The sequence below is a fragment of the Pogona vitticeps genome, chromosome 4 (genome assembly GCF_051106095.1).
Source record: "Pogona vitticeps strain Pit_001003342236 chromosome 4, PviZW2.1, whole genome shotgun sequence".
Classification (NCBI taxonomy): Eukaryota; Metazoa; Chordata; class Lepidosauria; order Squamata; family Agamidae; genus Pogona; species Pogona vitticeps.
Genome location: NC_135786.1, coordinates 117,201,805 through 117,221,526, shown reverse-complemented (window position 1 = coordinate 117,221,526; position 19,722 = coordinate 117,201,805). Strand labels below are relative to the sequence as shown.

The 19,722-nt window shown below is 40.0% G+C and overlaps 1 protein-coding gene across 3 annotated transcripts in view; it reads right to left on the bottom strand.

The window, feature by feature from the left end:
• LOC110077047 (protein FAM163A) overlaps positions 1 to 19,722 on the bottom strand; it is a 166,065-nt gene that overhangs the window by 49,493 nt on the left and 96,850 nt on the right. The window contains exon 1 of one of the 3 annotated variants that reach the window (XM_078392367.1): positions 9,187 to 19,108. The exons of the other annotated variants lie outside the window; for them this stretch is intronic. The gene's annotated coding sequence lies outside the window, so the exon portion shown is untranslated. Of the gene's footprint in view, positions 1 to 9,186; positions 19,109 to 19,722 lie in introns of those variants that run through there. 3 annotated transcript variants of the gene reach the window in all.

Sequence of the window (19,722 nt, the reverse complement as noted above, 5' to 3'; positions counted from 1 at the left end):
GAGCCTTAGCAGCCATGATGTCTTTATATTTTATCTATGGTCAACAGCGGCATGTTCCTGAATAAGAGTTGCTCAGAAACAAGAGAAGAGGCCCATTGCTCTCATTTGCTTTTCATGGGTTTGGCAGAGGCAGCAGGTTGGCCACCGGGGGGAGGGGAGGTATGGCAATAGATACTTGCTGTCATCTAGGAGGGCTCTTCTTAATGTCGAATTCAGCATACTCCACCACACACCCTTACAAAGGATTCCTTGATATATTCTTGCTTTTATTTCCAATTCTTTTACCACAGTAAGTTCCTAAGCCTGCTAAAGCCAAGAGCCAACCTAGTCAAGGGTTCCATCTCTTATGGTTGCCACAAGTTCCAGAACAAGCTCTCTTGCTGCCTAAGGCAGGAGGAGAAATACTGCCTTTGCACCTGCCTTTTCCTGCTCTCTGCTACTCCCTCCTGCTCATGTGCCCTCTACAGTTATATGGAGAAGAAGAAGAGGGAAGAAACAACTATGATGGGAGTTTGTTTGTAGTTGAGACTGCCAAGCACTCTGGTGTCTGAGAAGGCTGCCCCATTCTGGCTAAGGGGTGTGTATGCCCTGGTAATAGCCACTAATAGAGAAATACACTACACCTAAAATAGAGGTTCTATTTAGTAGAGACTGGAAAAGTCACTTTTTGGGGCTACAACTCCCAGAATTGTTTAGCCAACACAGCTACTTTCTCTGAAATTCTTCAACCTTTAAAACAATTGTTCTAAGCCTTTGTGACCTTTGCAAGATCTTAAGGTAATGACTACCCTTATAGCTAGACATGCATTGCATGAATACTTGCTTTCTATTGTCAACTCTGAACCTACTGGCAATCAGCTTCAACAGGGACCTGAACGTTCTCCTATTATGAGAAGCAGCATTTTTATTTCTCCATACCATCATACTTTATTGATTGCCCTCCCCCGTGCTATAAATCTAAGGGTTCCTTCCAAGGTTGGTTTTCCAAAGAGATTCTTTCATAGTGCAAAGCGAGTGAGGGTGGCTTCAGATTGAATCACAGGATTGGTGGGAAGGAAAAGGCCTGCTTAGCTGTTCCTTTGGCATCTCTGTCCAGGCAAAACCCAAACTGCCTTGCACTTTAAAATGGGGGGAAAAATCATGGAATTACATTTACTTGGTGGTTTCACCCTTGGTTGTCTCTCTCCCCATGCTTTAGCCTCATTGTCTCAAACATGGTGCCCTACAGATGTGTTAGACCACATCTTCAAGAAATATGGCCTTTGTAGTCCTGATTGAAGAAGGCTACATGAAGAATGTCCTCTGACCTCCTTCCTTGCTCTATTTTGATGAAGACTGGTGATGAGAACCATACACAGTTCTTTATACTATTCTACATGCAACTGTGGTAAAATTGTACATTATAATAATATAAGTGTCTATATTCTGGCATTTTTCCTCATGATGCTTAACAACTCAAGATAAAACTTTTTGTTTCCCTAATATACATTTGATATGTTTTGCTACTGTGATTTTGCAATGAAGTTTCTACCATTTTCACACAGAAACAGGATTTCATTGAAATTTGCAATCCAAAATTTGGTTCTCTCTTTGGTTTTCAAAGGATTTTTTTTCTGTTTCAACTGCAATTATACTTTGTGTTCATTTCAAGTTTAATATACAAACATAAGATTAGTATGTTGGATCAAATTAAAGTAGACTTAGTATAAGAAATAAATTATACCTTACTTAGGACATTGCAGACCAACAATATTACAGATTAATAATTGTCATTCAAGGATCCCTTGATCCTTGAATTAGAATCCTTGATGTAGAAGGCCTGACAGTGTACATCAACCCTAAAAGCTCCATGTCAAGGTCAAGTATGACACTGAAACAAAATCCTTGAGCACTAAATGACCTACAACACACTTTGGTAGTTTGAAGTTATGAGATCCATCACAGATGACATTTTTCTTGTTAAGACAATTTTTCATGATAGTTATTGATACCTGTTCCACAGCTCAGCTGACCTATTATTTTCTTGAGAGTTCTTCTGTCATTTGTCCCAGCTGACCCATCTGTAACAACTGTACAGTGGGATTCCCATTATGGCTCATATTATGGGAACAATGGGTACATATTCCATTTCTCCAGGGACAGAAGTAGCCTGCAAGCTTAAAATGTTACCCTTTCATCTTGCCAGTCCTCTTGGTTCACTCAGTAATACTGCATCTGACAGAAAGAGGAACAATCAGAAGCCTCCCCCACTCCTCAGTTGCTGTGGAAACTCAAGTCCCTATCTCTCTTGTGAAGTTTTAAGTCCCAAAATTAGCTCCCAGTGTATTAAAGGCCATTTCCTTCAAGAAACCAGAGCCCAGGTATCACAAGACAGATCTATTCTTATCCTCTCTCTTCAATGAGGAGGTGACCTGCATATTTGGCTGCAGAAGAAGCTTTATGCAGACAAGAGAGTCCTTTTTTCATTGCTACATCTTTTCCTGTCAAGGCAGACTTGATTCTGTCTTCTGTTTCTCTAAAACAGAAAGTCCTCTTCTTCCCAGGAAAACCTCTTTCCTAATTGCAGCCTTCACTAGACTGTGATCCCATTATGAGAGGAGGTGTTGAAATAGGAGCATCAGGCCATCCCACAACAAAATTGTGGACAGAATTCACCCTTCTGGGATTTATTCTTAGCAGCCTATTAGGTCATGGGTTTGAAAGAGAAAACAGTTAAGGTGTCAGCAGGACCATTATTCCATATGAAAGAAGTTCCAAGAACTTTGTATGTGGATCTAAAATGCAAGGTATGACTCTATGAAGATCAAAGTATACCTTAACTTTTCATCCAGTTTTTAAATGTCCAAAGGGGACAAATGTGCTGCATTTGAAAAAAAAAATTGTGTGATCAGTTGGCTGCAAAGGCACCTGCTTGATTGCACTGGGAAGGTTTTATGGCTGCAATCTCCCTTAAAGTGACCCTTTTGTCTGCTGGGAAATCACTATAACACACACACCCCTGAAAGCAGAGGCCCTACCGCTAAACCAAAAAGTTCTAGCTTGGACACAGTTTGAGGTTAAGCTGAAGAGCATTTCCCCATGTACTGTGTGATCACCAGGTAATGGATTGGCCTGGAGTGCTCCACAAATGATCCAGTTCTTTCCCTGTGTGTACTAGAATGTACTACATGTTCTGACATGACTAGGTTGTCTGCTCCAACATAATCTGTATTAAGTAATATATCAATGGCCTAAAGCCATGACAAAAAGCCCACCAAGGTATCTTCATGTTTCCCAGCTTCTTCACCTGCTCATTTGGAAAAAAATTCTATCTTGTTATAGATGAACAGATGACTACAAGCCCATCTTAACAATACAAATTCACAAGGCATGACACATTTTATGTGGAACACAAAATACTTCTAAGAAAAATTTAAAACATGTCCTATTTTACCAAACAGATATGTGATCGAATACAGTACATAAGATGTACCACAATCTTGGGATCCTATATGATTGTCCTGATAGCAGTTAATTTTCCCAGGGATTTGCTAGGGAGAGTCTAGCAATAGTCAAAAGATTCCAGGGAAGAAGGGAAATTGGTTTGAGGGCAATGGATTTCTCAGCTGACTTATTTTGTTCATTCCCCCCCCCTCCTAATCATGACAAATTTATTTCCATCCCTTTAGAGAAAATTTCTCACAAAGTCCTGAATCTGCTTTTGTTTCATTAAAACAAATTTGTGTGCTTTCCATTTATGTTAAAAAAAAAAACTTCGCATAATACTACAGATTTCAGCACAGATGGTTTGTTGCACCTAATTTCAAAGGAAAGAATTTTAGACCTTAAACGGTCCGTTTGGTGCCTCTCCTGTAAAAGTGAATAGGTAGTAAAATATATTGAAAGCAGTAGAAAGGAAAAGAATATGCCAGGTTAGCCCTTGAATCATATAATTAACCCTGTCCTATAGAAGCTAATGTGAATTCTAATTTCTCATAACCAGACTCTCTGAATGTGCACTCATGTGTACATATGAACATCACAGAATTTACCATTGACATGCAGGAAGGTTTTTCTCTTAGGGGCCATTCTTTCTCCTATATAATATAAACAGAACTCATTCAGGAACAAAAAAGGGAAGAAGATGATCAAGTGATGTGCTATCAGAAACCAAAACAAACATCTGCAAATTCTGAGAGCTGAGTTTTTCTAAATCCATCCCTATCAGTGAGTTTCTTATGACATGTATTAAATATCAAGCACTGTTGGCCTGCTCTCACTCCTACTCCTTCTGCAAATTTCTAGCTTGAGTGGCTGAGTGTAACAGGCAGCCTTGACCTCACCTGTCCGTCACAGCTGGGCAGTGAATCATCAGCCAATGGTGTGACGGAGGGTGGAACTGAAGGGGAGGAGCTGGTATAAAAAGGGGGTGAAGAGTGTGTGAGGAGAGTTTTGAGTCAGAGAACCAGAGTGAGATCTGGAGAGATCAGGAGTGTGAGAGAGTTAAAGAGCTTGTTTAGAGGCCTGTGTCAGTGAGCAAAAGTCTATGTATAATTAAATTGAGAAGGTGATTTATATCGTGATTATATTCCAGTGATTTTCATATTGAAGAAACCCTTGTCCTTTTTTCCATTTTAAAAGGAAAGGTTGGTGGCAGCAGGTGTGTGTAGTGACGTGGTGGGCATTCTGAGAAGCCTGAGTGGGCAGTAACTTTGGAGTGGCCCGCCACGTTACAATAAAATTGGTGTCCAGCATGTGGGATTCGAAGATCCAGTGAAGCCTTGACTGGAAAGGTGCCCAGAGCAGGGGTCTTTAGTTAGGGAGGTCTGAGTGAACATGTGGGTAACCTTCTAGGACTTGTCTCACGGGGAGCGAGTCTAGTAGAAGGGTGCGGGACCTCAAATTGGGGACTAAGACAGGAAGGCTCTGTGGTGACCATTTCTGTGGAGAGTTGCCCAAAGCAAAATCTGTGGCAGATTGGCTGGCTTGTCCTGAGTTTAGGGAAAACTCTGAGGGGACAGAGCGGAGCCAAGGGCAGTGAGGCTGAGGGGACTCAAGTCAACTAAACCTGGGATAGGGTGAAGCTGTGGGTTTAAGTGTTTTGTGGCCTGAAGCAGGGAAAGAAACGCTGCTTTAGTGTGAGGCCTAGCTGGAGGACAGAGGCCTAAAGAAACAGTAGCTAGCTTACCAGTGGATGAGTGCTGGGGAAAGCAGCAACATTATAACACAGAGACACTCACTGACAGTAAAAAAAAGTGGACTTTTAAAATCAAGGCTTGTTAAAAAGAATAATAAGCCTGAAAAGAAGAAAATGCCCTTGACAAGGTGCGCAAGGAGCTAGATGAGATGTTGAAGGAGAATATTATTGTTCCATCATCAAGCCCTTGGTCTGCTCCTATAGTCCTGGTAGATAAACCAGATGGTAGTATTCGGTTCTGTGTTGACTATAGAAAGCTTAATCTAGTAACCAAGCCGGATGCTTACCCTATGCCCAAATTGGACAACCTGATAGAAACCATAGGGGGATGTCAGTATATTTCCTGCCTAGACCTGACCAAAGGGTTTTGGCAAGTGCGAATTGACCCCAAGGATCAGGAGAAAACTGCATTTTGTAGCCCTTTTGGCCTATTTGAGTTTCGTGTCCTAAGTTTTGGGTTAAGGAATTCACCAGCTACGTTCCAAAGACTTATGGACAAAACTTTGCAAGGGCTTAGCGACTTTACTGTAGCTTATATAGACGACATAGGGATCTTCAGTAACACCTGGGAGGATCACCTTTGTCACTTAGAAATAGTGCTGCAAAGATTAAAGGCAGTAGGGCTGACAGTGAAAGCAAGCAAATGCCAGCTGGGTAGCCCTGAAATGAAGTACTTGGGTCATGTGGTAGGGGGAGGTATAATCAAACACCTGGAAGCAAAAGTAGATGCTATAAGTAGTTGGCCTAGACCCACCACCAAGAAGAAAGTTAGATCTTTTCTTGGGCTGGTAGGCTACTATAGGAGATTTATCAGCGCCACTGACTGACTTGATGCACAAGAAGAGTGCTGACAACATCCAGTGGTCCAGTAGCTGCGAGGAGGCGTTTGGAAAGCTGAAGGAGGCGTTGATCACCAACCCAGTGTTGCGAGCTCCGGATTTCCATTGTGAGTTTACCATCTTCACAGATGTGTCCAACTCCACGTTAGGAGCCGTGCTGTGCCAGAGTGACGACTGCGGAGATCTTCATCCGGTTGCTTACCTGAGCAAGAAGCTACAAAAAGGGGAAAGACACCTGTCCACCATCGAGAAGGAGTGTCTTGCCATTTTGTTTGTGGTCCAGACTGAAACCATATATTTGGGGGAGACATTTCATCCTCTGTACTGATCACTCCCCACTGTTGTGGCTAAGGACTATGAAGGCCAACAACAGTAAACTGATGAGGTGGGCTTTGATCTTGCAGGACTTCGACTTTGAGGTTCGAGTGGTCAAAGGGACTCAGAACTGTGCTGCAGATGCCCTCTCTAGAAGACCAGATGACTAAAGATGGAAAAAATGGACTCTAAGAATGGTTTAAAGTGTTTATAAGTTTCCTGATGGTGATTACTGTAAAGTTGATAAAGTTAATGAAAATTAATTATAAAGTATAAATGATAAGGTAAAGTATATTGTTGAAATTAGTAAAATGCTTAGAGTATAAGGAATGATAGTTGTTTAAAGTGTTTAAAGCAATAAGAAGGGAAATTGTTATATTGAATGACTTTTCCTTTTGGACTGTTAAATATTTTGGTAAGTGTGAGTATATTGTTGCGGTAATGTAATTTTTGTGTATTGCTCCTCGTTGTTTATATGGAGGAAAGCACTTTAGCTTTCCCCCATAAAACAACTTATTAAGGGGAGAGGTAATGTAACAGGCAGCCTTGACCTCACTTGTCCGTCACAGCTGGGCAGTGAATCATCAGCCAATGGTGTGATGGAGGGTGGAACTGAAGGGGAGGAGCTGGTATAAAAAGGGGGTGAAGAGTGTGTGAGGAGAGTTTTGAGTCAGAGAACCAGAGTGAGATCTGGAGAGATCAGGAGTGTGAGAGAGTTAAAGAGCTTGTTTAGAGGCCTGTGTCAGTGAGGGAAAGTCTATGTATAATTAAATTGAGAAAGTGATTTATATCGTGATTATATTCCAGTGATTTTCATATTTTTATTTTGTAATCAATAAATCAGTTTTGTTTTCTTTTGAAGAAACCCTTGTCCTTTTTTTCATTTTTAAAGGAAAGGTTGGTGGCAGCAGGTGTGTGTAGTGACGTGGTGGGCATTCTGAGAAGCCTGAGTGGGCAGTAACTTTGGAGTGGCCCGCCACGTTACACTGAGATTTTTAAAAAATAGAATAGGACATATCTTATCTTGCTACTCATAGCCAATAGATGGTTCCTACCATGTTTCAGGTTCTCCTATACAGATCTCCATGTGTTCCATGCAACCTCTGTCAGTTAAAGTGTCTCCCAATGCAGTTGCATCAGGAACTCTCACCTGCAGAAATGCTTTGTTAGTATGTTTTAAAGAATGCTTGTTTAGTTCATTTTCCTGTTTAAGTGCTCACACGCTTGCCAAAAAGCTAATTGGGCAAAGCATACCTATTATATTTGAGTCAATGCATGCTGGGAAATTACTGTAAAGGTTCAGTCCCAGGTCTAATTCTTAGCACATCCAACTTTTATTAAACCAAACTATGGGGGATCTACGATGCAACGGTGGCATAGTCAGAGGCACTGGTTTCCTGCGACCATTTGGCATTTCTTTATCCTGAGAACTATGTAAACTTCTCCCGCAGACTATAAACAGGTGACTATCTTTTGCTTCTCTTTCCAAAGCACAAAAGAAAGACTTTTGTTGCTAAATTGTCATCTAAAATGCCAATGATATCGGCACCAGCCATTGCATAGATGTAAATATTTTGGAAACTCTTAGGAAGATGGCTGGGGAACTAAAATTGTGGAAGCCTATTAAAGCGTCTGTTGATCAGCTTTGGGACGCTGTTGAGAAGATTGCTGTTCAGCTTGAAGCCAGAGTTTCTGAACTGGAGGATACTACTGCAGTCCAGAGCATAGCAATTACAGCATTACAAAAGTCTAATGCTGTACTGATGACTAAAATAGATCAACCGGAAGGTAATAGCCGAAGATCAAATTTGAGAATTCGCAGCATTCCAGCTAATAGTGAGCAAGATCAATCGATCAGATTTATTTAAGGCTTTTTACAAACTGTTCTAGAATTGCCAGATGACTACAAGTTTGAGATAGAGTGAGCTCACCGTGTAGCAACTCATTTTTCGCAGGGATCTCAGAGACCTCCTCCATTCCTTTTAAGATTCTTGAGTTTTTCTGTTAAAGAATTTTTACTACAACGTGTGGGAGAAAAGAAGGATTTATTTTGGGGGCAAGGACAGCACCGGATTCTGATATTTCCAGACTAGACTAAACAAGCCATTCACATCAACACTGGCACATGAGAAATCCATTGAGTATTTTGTGAAGTTTCCTAGCTATATTCTGTATTAGATCTGGTTCTCAACTGTTTCAATTTAATAACCCCAAAGAACTACAGTGGTGCCTCGACTTACAACCATAATCCGTTCCAGATGGATGTAACTCGAAATGGTCGTAAGTCAAAGCACCATTTCCCATTGAAATGCATTGGAACACGATTAATCCGTTCCTGTAAAATAAATAAATAAATAAATAAATAAATAAATAAATAAATAAATAAAGAAAGAAAGAAAGAAAGAAAGAAAGAAAGAAAGAAAGAAAGAAAGAAAGAAAGAAAGAAAGAAAGAAAGAAAGAAAGAAAGAAAGAAAGAAAGAAAGAAAGAAAGAACACAGCAAGCCCGGTCGGAAGGCGTTGGGGTTTTAAAAAGCACCAAAAAACAAAAATAAACAGCAAAGCAAGCTCCGTCACTGGGGCTTTTAAAAAAAAACCAAACAAAAGATAAACAGCAAAGCAAACCTCGAAGGCGCTGGGACTGCAAAAAAAAAAAACCCAAACCAAAAATAAACAAAGGAGCAAGCCCCATCGCAAGGTGCTGGGGCTGCAAACACACACACACACACACACACACACACACACACACACACCAAAAAACAAAACAACAACACAGCACAGAAACATACCCCCCAGCCAAAACCACGCTGCAAACCCCACCCAGAACAGTTTTTAAAAAGCAGAAAACAGGACCTTACCTTACCAGATAGCCTCCTCTGATTGCACACTCTCTAACTGCTGGGGTGAAAGACCTACAAAGAAGCAGCCTCTTTGCCACCTACAGTCAGCAATTTGAATTTCCTGCCTTTTCCCTCTGCCTTTTTGTGTTCGTAACTGGAAGCTATGGCCGCAAGTTGAAGCAAAGTTTTGCGGCCGGAGCTGGTCATGTACAGTACAGTAATTTTTGGGATTTATAGTGTTTTACTTCTTTCCCTTTATAGGTATGATTATAATACATTAATATAGACATAATATGTACTGTATATAAACTGAACTAAGATGCTAATGGAAGGGGAGATGGGAGACTGCGCAAAGTTCGCCACCAGTTGAAACTGGAAGATCACAGTGTTTGTTTATCTTTTGGGTTTTTTCTTTTGTTCTTTTCTTCCTTTTTGTTCCTTTTGTTTTTTATTTTTTATTTCTATCTGTCTTTTTTTCTTTAATGTATCTTATTTTTGTATTCTCTTGTTTCTTGTGGTCTCTACAATAAAACTGAATTCATTATTATACAATTAATAATTATTATGGAGTTGGTTGATACAATTTGCTATTGGTTACAGTTATCCACAGTGGAATTAGGGCCTCTGATATGGAAAGTACGACTATGGATGGCTTACTTAGGAATAGAATTATTATGAACATATTTTTATACTTGTTATGATGTTAAATATTAATACATAGAATGTTAAAGGATTATGTGATCCAGGCAAGAAAAAATAGATACTTTCAAAGCTAAAAAAACTTAAAGCAAATGTGGCACTGATGCAAGAGACACATCTTTTATAAGAAGATAAAGATAGTTTGCTTAAAGACTGGATAGGGGATGTATATATCAGTGGATCTTCTAAGAATTCTAAAGACATAGCTATACTTATACCCAGAAATTCCCACCTGACAGTCTTACAGGTAGTTCTAGATCCAGAAGGCAGACTCATTTGTTAACAAGTAAAAATTTCAAATATGACTACAGGGATTGTGAATGTTCATGGACCAAACTTGGACTCTTCAGTAATGTTCCATGAATGTATGAGCCACTTGATGAATATGACAATCTGATAATTGGAGGTGACTTTAATGAAATTTTGCGATCGCAAAACGATGTTCTAATAGGGAAAAATCGCTTAACGATGATCTGTTCCCTGCTTCGGGAACCAATTTTTCGCTAGACGACGATTTTAAAACAGCTGATCGGCAGCTCTAAAATGGCTGCCCACTGTGCAAAATGGCTCCCTGCTGTGATTTAGGATGGATTCCTCGCTTTACAGGCACCGAAAATGGCCACCCCTATGGAGGATCTTTGCTGGACGCTGAGGTATTTAGCCTTTTGGAACGCATTGAACCAGTTTCAATGCATTTCAATGGGCTTTTTTGTTTCACTTGACGAGGATTTCGCTTAACAGCGATTTCAACTGAACGAATTATCCTCGTCAAGCGAGGCACCACTGTAAATATAAGCCTAGGCTTCATAAACCATTCCCAAATGTAACACTTCCACAGTTATTTTCTTCACTATTACCATGCCCATCTCTCATCATAAGGCTCCAAGGCTAAAGCTGTCTATATTCCCTACATTAACGCATGTGATTCCTCCACTAACTTCTTTCATTCTTTCTTTCCCCCTTTTGAAGTTTACTGCATCTTCAACCCCCCAACCCCCCTTTCTCATTTCTCTCTCTTCCCCCCACCCACCTCTCATCTCTGCTCAGACCTGGTGTCTGTTTTCTGTTTTCCTGAAGTGTTCTTACAACAGGACTGTAAAACAAACATAAGCCTAATTACTGCACATAACCAATGAACATTTAGAATGTGAAGCGGGCATTTCATACGTATTTCATTCCATTTCATTCTGTCTCTTAAAGTCTGACGAAGTGGACGCGTCCATGAAAGGTTACATTACAATATAATTGTTAATCTTTAACGTGCCACACATTTTTGTCTTTGTTTTATATTGTGTGGTTTTTTTTGGCTTTTGCCTGATATGCTTGCACAGGCTAACATGGCTAGCTCTTCCAGAAGAAAACTAGCTGCAGAAAAGTGCTGCCACTGAGATTTCTAAAGAGAACAGCTTGTTGGCAATGGCAAAAGAGATTGGTTTGGGAAAGCTTGGTAGAGGTGTCTCCTCCAAGTGACTCTCCCGGGGGAGTGGTTTCCCAAGGCACATTTTCTGTTGCAACTGGGGCGGCCTGTTGTTGCCAATGTGAATGGGAAACCCAGATTCATATGCTGCTTCCAGAGCTTCTGGGATTGTGCTGTATTGGGAGCTTGTGTATATGACCAAGCCAGTCCTGATGCCAAGTTTAATGCAATCTGTGTGTGTGTGTGTGGGGGGGAATCTCAATGTGTGTCTGCCCATGGCTGGGAAGGCAAAGCCATGAGACAGCAGCTAGAGGTGCAGCTGTCAAATCATCCCTTTAATTAATTATGTAGGTGTGATGTCATCATTCTCAGCAAAACCTTGGCCCTGTGACACAATCTACATGGTTACAGCTGGACCCCTCTAGATCCAGTCTGAGCTGGAGTGCGTTAGAACAAGAGTGGTTCATTGGCACGTACAGCTGCCCAGCCCAAAGGCTGAGGCCTTGGACTGCAGCCAGCATTTTCATTATCCCTCTTACTCCCTTTTAGGAAGCACTTTCATAAATGTCTTCCCCCGCCCTCTTTTTGCAACCTAAGGGGAAATGATTGTTCTGACTAGATTTGGAGCCAAGCGCAGATGTGGACTCATCATGCCTGAAGCTTCCATGCTGAAAACACCTGCTGCAAGTTCAGCTATCAGCTTTTAGGAGGTACTGGGGGGGTAGTGTGCATTTGGGAGGCAGTCAGGAAAGCCAGAGCCTATTCTAAGAAAGACTTTGCAATGTAGAGGGCCAGTGGTGTCTTTTTAAAGCAATGTTCCATGAAACAAGATTTCCACAAATGTTATCTGTGGCAGCATTTCTATTGGTAATTCATAATAGAGAGTCTTTAATACAACATGATTATTAGTTTCCAAGGGTTGCTAAGGATATTTGTTTGGTTAATTTTAAGATTTCCTCAGCTGCATGTCTGCATTTGTGTGACAGTCACATTTAAGATGACCAGATGAAAAAGAGGACAGAGCTCCTGTATTTTCAGCAGGTGGGGCTTGCAGTAAAAGGGGCATCTACAGAAACTTCGTTCTTAATGCAATTATTTACAGGAACTCCACCCTCTTTTTCAGGTGAGGGGGTCAGAAAGCTTAGGGACAACCAACTTTAAATTGGTGCGAGATTCAGGCTAGATCAGGAAGGAGGGCAGACTGATGGTTAAAAACAAATTTCCCAGGTGGAAAGTGCAGCAGGAAGCTATGGTGGTTGATTGCTGACTGGTAACAGAGCACAGCTGAGGAATAAAGCTGAGGTAGACTCAAGGAGCTTGCAACCAGAGTGAGTGAACAGAAATTTGAAGGGAGAGGATGTTAACAAAATTTTTGGGTTTTTGGAAATAATCATTTATTAATGGACTTTCCCAGCTATGTTCAAGGTAACAAAATAAATGGAACAGGTATTCATGGATAAACAGGTCAAAGCAAAAAGGTAACTGGGACAACGGAGGGAAGAAAGAGTTTGGATGTGGTGACCTGCAAAATTAGTGCATTGTTTGTCTTTGGGCTTGAGTGTAGCATGATGTACATATGCAGCAAGTGCAAACTGGTGGCACTGCTAGAAGAAAAGTGAGAGAACTGGAGCAGTGAGTAGCAACACTTAAGACTATAAGGAAAGATGAAGTGTACATTGAAAGACGTCTTAAGCAGCAGCAGCTGTCAATGGTGTCACTGGAGGTGGAACAACAACAAGGGAAGGCAGAGGAGGAGAATGCCAAAGAGAGAGAGAAAACATAGTGGAGAAAGCACAATGGAAAAGAGTCACAGTTAGGAGCAGAAGACTATCTTCACAAGTGGAACTGTGAAACCGCGTTCAGGTACTCGATGTGGAATCTGGGAGACAGCAAGGAGACATAGTCATAGGAGTACAAGAGATTGACTGAAACCCAGGCAAACAGAGGCACTGAAACCACACCTTATAAAAAGATGAGAACAGTAGTTGTAATAGGAGACTCTCTACTGCATGAGATGGAAACTGAAGTGTGCCAGAAAGATCCATTGACCTGGCAGGTATGCTATCTCCCTGGAACATAGATTAGGGATATGACAGAAGGATTGACATATCTCATAAAACCCACAGACACATATCACAGCCAAGAGCAATTTCAAAGGAATCACATCAGACTTTGAAGCTCTGGGAAGGAAACTTAAAAGACTTTGAGGGCCGAGATAGTTTTCTCATCTATCCTACCAGTACTTGGAAGAGGAATATAAGGTAAATGACTGGCTACAAAGGTGGTGTCAATGTAAGGAATATGGTTTCTGGGTTCACGGGCTAAGCTTCCTACATGATGGACTGCTAGCAAGATATGGCTTACACCTCACATGGACTGGGAAGAATATGTTTGGCCACAGGATGAAGAATTTCATCAGGAGGGATTTAAACTAAACTGGAAGGGGGAGGAAGACACAAGCAAAGAGGTAAAGGTAGATGATGCAATATGTACCATAAGAGGAATAGACCAAACAGTTCTAAAGGGGGTCAATAACAACATTGGCATTAATAATCTTATTCATTAAAATGTACAAAGAAAAGCAGATCACACATTACAAAATCTCCAGTGTCTATATACAAAAGTGAGGAGTATGGGAAACAAACAAGAAGAACAGGAAATCTTAGTCATAGAGAGACAGTAACTAAATGTTGTTAGCTGGGAAACAGCCATAGACAGCTGCTGAGTGATGTGCAACAACATAGTTACATAGTTAAAGAGCCAGAAAACCCCAAAACAACCAATAGTTACTGGAATTAACAGCAGAAAGACAGGTCCTTTTTAAAAGCAGTACAGACGTTAAAGACTAATTCACTCAGACTTAAGCATGCCACCCAAACATAGCCAAAAAGGGAGTCAGGAGGCACAAAGTTTACCTCAGGAAGTGGAAGGAAATGGAGACCCTCTAGCTCCAGTGGAACAGGAGGAGAGTGATGACGGTGTCTCAGAAAAACAAGGTGTTCTAATCTCCCAAGGTTTTGAGAAATGGAAGTTGGAACAGGAATTTAGGCTTAGAGAAAAGGAACTAGAAATTAAAAAAAGAGCAAGGGAGCTAGAAATTAAAGCCAGGGCTGAAGAGAAAGTTCAGGAACTACAGCTCAAGGAATTAGAGATTAAGGAGAAGGAGAAGGCTGAGGCCAGACAAATAGAATTAAGACAAAGAGAAATGGACTTTCAAATACAGATGAAACAATTGTTGTTGCTAACAACAACAACAACAACAACAACAACAACAACAACAACAACAACAACAACAACAACAACAACAACAACTCTAGTGAGGGAAATCTCTCAAAAATTGATCTAAAGAAATTTCCTCAATATAGGAAAGGAGATTGCCCTGAATCTTTCCTTATTTCATTTGAGAGAGTGTGCTGGAACTTTGAGATAAAGGATGATGAAAGGCTGATAGTTTTGAGATCACAAATAAGTGGAGATTTAGCTGAGCTTTATTCTCAGATGCCTCTGGAGCAAGCTAGATATTTTGAGGCATATAGAAAAATGGTATATTCTAGATTTGGTATAAATGCAGAACACCTTAGAAGACAATTGTGTTCCCTTGCCAAAAAGCCTGAACAATCTTGTGCCCACATGGGGGCTAAATTGATTCAATGTTTGGACAAATGGATGGAATGTGAAAACGTCACTTCTCTAGACCAAATGAAAAACATGGTTGGTTCAGAACAATTTTATTCCATTTTGCCTGGGGAATTGCATAATTTAGTAGAAGACAAAAATGTACCTTCAGTTAAGTTGTCATTCCCTATTACATTTGCTAACATTTCAATAATCAAACAAAACAGAACTGGAGACAGAGGGAAAGGGCTCTTTGATCTCCGTTTGCCTTTTAAAGTTCTTCCCGACCTCCCTTTTCACTCCTGTAAAAGTGTCTTACAATGTTTGGAAGCTGTTTTAAATGATTGCAATGGTTAGTCCACCTCCTGAAACCTATGCAAACTGATTTTGGTGTTGTTCTGACACTTCGTTAATTTATGATGATTTTTTGTTTTTTCCATTGGAAACCATTAGACAGACCATCCAATGGTTTCCAATGGAGAAAATTCAAAAAATCATCATAAATTAACGAAGTGTCAGAACAACACCAAAATCAGTTTGCATAGGTTTCAGGAGGTGGACTAACCATTGCAATCATTTAAAACAGCTTCCAAACATTGTAAGACACTTTTACAGGAGCGAAAAAGGATTTCGCAAAGGCATTGAAATGTATTGAGTCGGCTTCAATACATTCCAATATAGGAAACATTGTTTCACTCAACGATGTTTCCTATGGGGATTTTCACTGAACGATGGCAATCCGTTCCAATTGGAATGGATTAACTGGTTTTCAATGCATTCCTATGAGAAATGGTGTTTCACAAAACGATGTTTCACACAACGTTGATTTTTTTGGAACCAATTAACATCGTTGTGTGAGGCATCATTGTAATATTATGATAGTAGCCATCTTATATACTAAAAAACATTCATGAACTGTTTGAATGTTTGAAAGATATCTGGAATCTGGGGGACAAATGGGAAGACACAGAGGTGTAAAAATCAAATAGTTGTAAGCAAATCATGTAACACGATGTTTGATAAGCACAAACCAAATGTAGATAGAGTGAAAAACTAATAAAATGTTTTTTTAAAAAAAGATTTGGCTCTTTAGGCAGGCTTTCCCTCCTGTCAATACTTGACTCTTACTTTTACTTAGTCTTTTGTTCTATTTTCCATCTTGATCAACACTAACATTGTCGATTTAATTCATAGTTTTAATTGTTTTATGAATAATTTTATTGTGAGCCGCCCTGAGTAGACATAGTCTAGAAGGGCGGGACAAAAATCAAATCAAATCAAATCAAATCAAATCAAATCAAATCAAATCAAATCAAATCAAATCAAATCAAATCAAATCAAATAAATAAATAAATAAATAAATAAATAAATAAATAAATAAATAAATAAATAAATAAATAAATAAATAAATGCAGGATATGCAAGCCAACATAATGAAACAACTTTCAGAACAGACTTTAGGGTCATAATTGACAGTAATAATCAGAAGATAGATTCCTTTACACAGGCCATCAGGAAGGTGGAACAGAGATTAACAGGAGTGGAACAAGAATCGCAAAATATTAAACAAGAAAAAAAAATAAGGATCAAGAGCATCTTATGTTCCAGGAAATGGACAGAGCCTCGTATTTTCTCAGAATACAAAATGTGGAAGAACAGGTATCAGAAGATCTAGAGAGATTAATATTGCAAGAACTAGCCCCACAAATAGGGTTAACCCAAGAAGAGCTGCAACAATCAATAGGGATAACTTTCAGAGTGGGGAATACCTTCACAAGAAGAAATAAATTGCCAAAGAAAATCCATATAAAGTTCCTAAGAAGATCGGTGAAAGAAAGAATATTGAAAATCAACGAAGAAGTTGACACTGAGAGGGACCAAGATTAATATCCTGAAGCAGGTGCCTTGGAGGAAAAAAAGAGAGTCCTTCCTTACCAAAATACTGATATACAGGAAAATTCCATTTACATGGCTATCACTGAAAAGGGTATTCCTAAATTGGGAGTCAAGATGATTTGGTCTGAAGAGCAAAATGAGGCCAGGAATTTTGTGGAATAAATGAAACACAAACTGATGCTGACAGAAGAAGACCTACAGTTCTCCAAGACAAAGAACTCCACCCTCATCGAGAAGAACTAGAGGCATGGAGAAAGCCAAAGATAAAATTGGTAATAAAAGCCGAGCAGATGTCTAAACAAATCAAAATACTTTCAGTAAATGTTAAAGGGCTGAATTCCCCCCAGAAGAAGAAAACAGCATTTAATAAACTTTTCAAAGCCAAAGTAGAAACCATATGTATTCAAGAGATTCATATCAAGGAAGCAGATAAAAAATTGTTATAAAACTCTAAATTGTGTGAAGTCTATATAGCCTCTGATCAACAAAAGAAAAAAGAGGTAGCAATGTATATAAAAAAGGAATTAGAACCAAAATTAGTGTATGCCTCAATGGATGGATGAATATTAATGGCAAAAGTATATAAAGATGAAGAAATACTGCTGGTGAACATTTATGTGCTGAATGAAGCACAGGAAAGACTACTCCTTCCTTACCAAAATACTGATATACAGGAAAATTCCATTTACATGGCTAACACGCTTTTGGAATAGCCTCCCTTCTGAGATTCGTATGGCCCCTTCGCTGGGCATTTTCAAAGGCCAACTGAAAACATAGCTATTTTGGCAAGCCTTCCCTCCAGCCACCTCTTGATTTATTTTGTTTTTTCATCTTGAGTCCTTATCTATTGTTGTATTGCTTGTTTTATATTTTAAATGGTTTATTTTTATATGTTGTTAGCCGACCAGAGTACTCAGTGGACTAAATGGGTGGGGTACAAATTCAATCAATCAATCAATCAATCAATCAATCAATCAATCAATCAATCTTCTATGAACAACTGGGAAATCAGCTGATACAAAGACATAAAAAGAAAATATGTATTATGGGGGATTTCAATGCAATAATTGACAAGCAAAAATATATCTCAGCAAGCATTGAAAAGGGAGGAAAAAGAGAAATATGATCCCCCAGTTTTTTTTAGAAGTGGCAGAAGAACTTAATCTAATTGATATCTGGAGAACTAAGTACCCTCAGAAAAGAGATTATACATTTTATTCAGACATACATAATGCATGATTAAGAATAGATTGGATTTCAACAGAAATGACACACCCAGTGGAAGAAATTGAAATATTACCAAATACATATGCAGACCATAACTCAATAATGATGACTTCAGGACTTAAGGAGGATGGAGACTTAACAATTACTTACTGAGGGATGAAGTTTTTTAGATCAAAACTAAAAAAAAAATTAGATTTTTTTCTTTTAAATTAATAAACCCCAAGATAAAGAAATGACAATCATATGGGATGCAGCAAAAGCTTACTTTCGGGGTCTGGTGATAGATTTTAATGTACAAAGGAGAAGAGGAAGAAGCAAACAATAGCAAACATTAATAATATCTCTGAAGAAAGAAGAAATTGAACTGAAAAAAACTCCTACAGTGAAGTACCTAAAAAAATAAATATATTACAGCATAAAATCAATCTATTGGAACAGGAGGAGATGGCCAAAATAAAATAAAATAAAATTTGCAAGGCAACATTTTTTTGAGAATGCTAATAAACCAGGAAGATGGTTAGCATATGCAATTTAAAAAGAAAGAGAAAGAACAATTATTAACACAACAGTGGATAAGGAAGGGAAGGAAACATACAAACAAAAAGAAATTTAAAAGAAATTTAAAAAACAATACAAAATTTTTATACTAACCGCTAAAAAAGAAAGAAATTGAGAAGCAGCAACAATTGTACTATTTGGTTAAGCTCCCTAACTGGAGATTTAGCTCCTAACAATTAGAAAATCTAAATGAATCAATTACAACAAGCGAAATCATGGAGGCGTGGGGAAAAAAACAGAAAAATGGTAAAGACCCCAGACCAGATGGTCTCCCAGCTGAACATTATAAAGCATTGGAAGAAAACATAACTCCACACTTTAAAAAGATAGTGGATTACATTGAAAGTAAATGAAAAATCCCAGATTCATGTAAAGAAGTGCATATCTCCCTAACACATAAAGCAGGGACAGAAAGGAAACAAATTAAGAACTACAGACCAATCTCTCTTTTGAATGTTGATTATAAGATATATGCAACCACCTGGACAACTAGATTAAAGAAGGTACAGCGGTGCCTCGCTTAATGGGTGCCTGGAAGCCATCCGGACCCCTTAACCTGTCCCCGCCGCTTGGAGCCACCCCGCACCGCCTATCCCAGAAATGCTCGGACTCCCGGGAGTCAGAGCATGGCTGGGAAACCAGGCACGGGGCAGCTTCAAGCGGCGGCGGCAGGGTGGGGGGCTCCAGATGGCTTCCAGGGCTTTGCCTGGAAGCCATCCGGACCCACCCTACCCTGTCCCCGCCACCGCTGAGAGCCTTCCGAGCTCTCAAAGGGCTTTCTCCAATGCCGGGGGGAAAGCCCTTTGAGAGCTCGGAAGGCAAAGAGACAGTGAGAAAAGGCTGGAAATTAGAATTTCCCGTCTTTTCTCCCTGACTTCTTGCTTTCGGAGCTCTGAAATGGCCTCCTCCGATGTGGGGCAGACATTGGAGAAAGCCCTTTGAGAGCTCGTAAGGCTCTCAGCAGCGGCGGGGGCAGGGTAGGGTGGGTCTGGATGGCTCCCAGGCAAAGCCCTGGAAGCCATCTGGACCCCCCACCCTGCCGCCGCTTGAAGTCGCCCCGCGCCGCCTATCCCAGCCATGCTCGGACTCCCAGGAGTCCGAGCATGGCTGGGACAGGCGGGCACGGGTGGCTCCCGGCAGCA